The sequence below is a fragment of the Microtus ochrogaster genome, chromosome 18 (assembly GCF_000317375.1).
Source record: "Microtus ochrogaster isolate Prairie Vole_2 chromosome 18, MicOch1.0, whole genome shotgun sequence".
Lineage (NCBI taxonomy): Eukaryota > Metazoa > Chordata > Mammalia > Rodentia > Cricetidae > Microtus > Microtus ochrogaster.
Genome location: NC_022020.1, coordinates 16039434 through 16044492, shown reverse-complemented (window position 1 = coordinate 16044492; position 5059 = coordinate 16039434).

Sequence of the window (5059 nt, the reverse complement as noted above, 5' to 3'; positions counted from 1 at the left end):
GGTGGTCCTTACGTGGCTCTCACTCCTTATCTGATGATTGTCAGAGACCTTCCTTGAAATAACGTGCTGTGTGGAACTGCTTCCGTTGGAACAAACAATTACTCCCATGAAGGAAAGTAGGGTCAATATCTCCTGATGCATAAGCTTCAGTGATTTTGAAAACCAGATCCAAAAGAAAAGAAAAAATATGAAAAATGTAAACAAAGTTTTAAAAATGGATGATCAAGACTTTGAGGACCAATGTGAGAAAAATAAACTCAGAAAGATACTTCACTGGGGATGGCAGAGTCCCACCACAGCCAGGGGTACTGCCAGGTGGGAGAAATGGAGGTCATTTTCCCCAAAGGCTACATTCTAGGAAGCCTGGACAAGAGCCAGTCAATCTCAATTCAAGCCCAATCTACCTCCTAGGAAATACAGAAAGATGAGCCACCTTCTTGATTTCTCTGGATCTATTCGATTTGTCTGCAAATGGGAAAGTAACAGTGTCCACCAGGATCCACTGGGTGGTTTTAGGGACCTGAAGCCTTAGATCAGTATCTGACATCTTCAACCAAAAAGTACTTGTTCGTGATATCCACACCACCCGAAATACTCCCTGCACCCTTGAAGTTTGCGTACAAATGGATGGAAATAGAAAACACTATCCTGAGTGAGGTAAGCAAGACCCAAAAAGAGGAACATGGGATGTACTCACTCATATTTGGTTTCTAGCCATAATTAAAGGACAGTGAGCTTATAATTCGCAATCCTAGAGAAGCTAAATAAGAAGGTGAATCCAAAGACAAACATATAGGCATCCCCCTGAATATTAACCTTCATCAGGCGATGAAAGGAGACAGAAACAGAGACCCAAATTGGAGCACCTGACAGAAATCTCAAGGTCCAAATCAGGAGCAGAAGGAGGGGGAGCACGAGCAAGGAACTCAGGACCGCGAGGGGTACACCCTCACTCTGAGACAATGGGGATGTTCTTTCGGGAATTCACCAAGGCCAGCTGGCCTGAGTCTGAAAAAGCATGGGATAAACCCGGACTTGCTGAACATAGCGGACAATGAGGACTACTGAGAACTCAAGAACAATGGCAATGGGTTTTTGATCCTACTGCACGTGCTGGCTTTGGGGGGGCCTGGGCGGTTTGGATGCTCAACTCACTAAACCTGGATGGAGGTGGGCGGTCCTTGGACTTCCCACAGGTCAGGGAACCCTGATGGCTCTTCAAGCTGATGAGGGAGAGGGACTTAATCAGGGGAGGGGGAGGGAAATGGGAGGTGGTGGCGGGGAGGAGGCAGAAATCCTCAATAAATAAATAAATTTAAAAAAAAGAAAAAAAACAAAATTAAAGGCCTGGGGTGCCAGAAAGAACAAACACAGTGCTCTAATTTCCCTTACTGCTGCTGTCCTGCTTTGTGTGTGCATCACCTACCTTGGTTAACTCTCTATGTGTGCTCTGTTTTCGTGGAAAGAGAAATACAGGTAGAAAAGTGGTTTGAGTTTAGTTTACCTGAAGGTGATCAAAACAACGCGCTTCTGCTCTCTGACTTTCCCTGAATGGTTGCTAGAGGCTATAAGAAAGTCAACAGGACTGACTGAGAAGCCAATGATAATGGCACTGGGATTTGGTTCTACTAAATATACTGGCTTTTGGGGATCTTAGTCTGTTTGGATGCACACCTTCCTAGACCTGGATGGAGGTGGGAGGGCCTTGGACTTCCCACAGGGCAGGGTATCCTGACCTCTCTTAGTACTGTAGGGAGAGGGGGGGAAAGGGGGTAGTGGGGGGAAATGGGAGAGGAGGAGGAGGTGGAAATTTTGAATGGTATTATTTATAAGGCAATAAAAAAATAAAGTCAACAGAGAGGTAGAAGGAGTTGTGTTCTTTCCTTTGAATAATGCCAATAGTGGGGAAGAAGGGAGGTGCCGAGCTGCACCAACTCAGTACTTGCTCACAACTACCCACAAGCCACTTCTGCCCTAACTCTTTCTTTTTGTTATGTTTTCATTGCTGTTGATTTTTGGGGGGAATTTGTATTTTTCAAAAATTAAAAAATGTCCACAATGCTTAAGAAATGTTCAATAAGTTCTAAAAAGCTACTATGTGCCTATGATAGCAATGCCTTGTTTTATGCTGTTAAAATGTCTTTCTAGGAGAGATACTTCTTTGTGGAGCTATCAATCACAATGTTAGCAATGCTTGTTTTAGACTTTCAAAATGTCTTTCCAGGATAGATGCTTCATTGTGGAGCTGTTACCATAACAAAACAAAAAATAAAATCCCTGAAAAGCAATACTCCATCAAATGTAGACATTGTAGATTATTTAATAGTGACTAAATAGTGAATATATAAAACAGAATGTAATCAAGGCGGTTTTTATTTATTATATTTAAAGGCCTTATGGTCCTGTCTTTTAGTAACAAATTAAAGGAATGAGTTATTCATAGCTGTAAAAAAACAAATAAGATGTGTAATATTCACGAAATTCACAATAACAAAAGCAGTGATTTTTCTATAGCATCTGACTCAGTGAATCACACCATGTCTGTTTACTGAACATTTTCTGGGTGCCCTCTATGTGTCTGGCACTGTTGTGTAGGTGCTAATGACAGAAGAGAAGAGTGTTGTTCACCAAGCTTCTACAATTGAGGATCTGCATGGCATGGATACTGGAGGTGTAAGGACCGAAAGTGGAATACAAAATCAAAATAACTAACATGATACAGCGTGAAATTAAGCATTCAAGGGAAAAACAAAGAGGCTTAAGAAGTGGGAGCAGGAGGGTTACAGTTTCCAGCAGAAGGAAGTGCACTACACCCCAGCGAAAAGGTGGTTTTTAAGCAAATGTGGAGGAGTGTGGGGACACAAGCCATAAGACAGATCATGGAGGGTGATTGTTCAAGAAAAAGGACACTAAAATATGCTCTGAAATAGACAGAGCCCGGGGTGAAGGAAGGCCTGTCACCGGGGTAAATGAGGATGTGAATATCAGAGAAGAAGATCACAGAGTATTGAGGTTGGTGGGTACATGATGTAGAAGCTAAAATGGAATGAGGGTGATTTTCTTTGTACCATCATCCATGTTCTTAATTTCTCAAAAAATATGATACAAAGAGAAAGCCTAATATTTGTTCCCAAGGTCATTGTGCACACATCTTCAGAAAACAACTATAAAGTCATGTTTCTATTGCCCTTTAAAGTTTTCTATCCATCCTCCACATACTTTGTGATGATCTGCCCTAGCTCTGACGAATGGTTCATGCAGTGCTCTGTAGTAGCTATGCTGACAATTCCCCTTGTTAGCATATTCATATGTAGCAAGATTGTTCATATATATCGCCAAAGATCTCCAGATATAATCTCACACCCCTATTGCTCCTGTGAGCACTGCAAGATTTCACTGTATAGTCTAGCACAACCTTTGAAGGTTTGTCACCAACATTAATCAGACCATTGCAAAAGGAAATATAGGTAAGGTAATTGATTAAAATTGGCACTTATAATGCAGATGTCATATTTTTGTGATGGATATAGATCACAGAATGGTGAAACTTTTTGAAGCTGCTTTGCCTCAGTCATATCCAATTATCTCCCCTCGTCTTCATTACCATCCTATAGATTTTAATCAAGCTGCAAAATGTCTTGGTCATCATTGTTTCATTTATGGACCAACAAGTTATCTTCAAAGAATAAGATGATTAAAGAATTTTGTGCTGAGGCTCCAGGAAGATTTGAAAATAGATAATTAGATAACCAAATAAATCATGGTGATTATCTCATTTTTTTCTTTAGTCATTAGTGAGACTAGAAATAATCACCTTCTTGGCTTTATCCACTTGATTGAAACTATTTTCAGACTAACAACGAATTGCTTAGGCAATGTTCAGGTCTTATAAGGACAGGATTTTGGCATTTTTAAGGTCAACATCAATGAACACATAAAGGCGAAGCTGAGTCAAAGCTTGCCTCAATAGTTTCGATCTGCCAGTCTTTGGAGATGACAGATTTTAGAACACCAAACACACATTTGTGCCAGCAGAATTTTTTTAATTAGCATTCCAGCCTACCCACAATAATAGAGAGAGCAAGACTTGGGTCACCACTTAGTGTGTCTTGGATCCTTTGAAAACTGACTTTTGTTCTCTTCTGAGCCATGGCATTGACTTTTCTGTGTCTCTCCATAGGAGATTTATACTGAAAAAAAAAAACAGTTTGGGAATAAACATTTTCAGATTAATAGAGACAGAACATTGACCACAGTATCCACATCGTGACAAAGATGGAAGGAAACTCTTAATGCCATGAGCTTCCATTTATTTTTCAGAACTGGTTATTCTCTCAAAATTATAATTTGATCATTACCTTTCTCCCACAAATATTGGGACAATCCCTATTTTTAAAAATTATACTGTCTTAGTTCAGTTAGAAATGGACAAAAAAATAACTATTTTGAAAATGAATTGGATTTTCTGGGCAAATCTTATAAAACGCTGTAATTGCTGAAATAATAAGCCACAAGACAGCTTGTGAACCCATCTAATTAAAAAAAAGTGCTATAAATTCTTCTGTGGAAGTGTTTTCATTTTTCTTACCTGCATCTTAACAGAGTTGTGCTGTTAAAAAGTAATAGTTGATCCCTTGGAGTCTTGGCTATTTTCCAGTTTGGTGTGATAAAATAATCTGAGAAGAGCAAATTTAGGGTGTGGGAGCTGTAGAGATGATTAAGAAATTTCACTGCTGTCATAGAAGACCAGGATTCTATTCCCGGTACCCACATGGCATCTCACAACGTGTTTAACTCCAGTCCCACGAAATGTAGCACTTCCTCTGACTTCAGTGGGCATCGCACACATATGATGTATGTATACCCTCAGACCTACGCTTATACATGCTAAATTAAATTTATAAAATTTATTAAATAAATAAATTTTTGAATAATGTTAATGGAGTAAAGGCTTATTTTAGTTCAGAGTATGAAGGTGGGGAAATCATGTCAACAGCAACTAGAAACACCTGATCATATTGTACTTGCAGGCAGGAAGCAGATGGAAAGGAATGCCCAT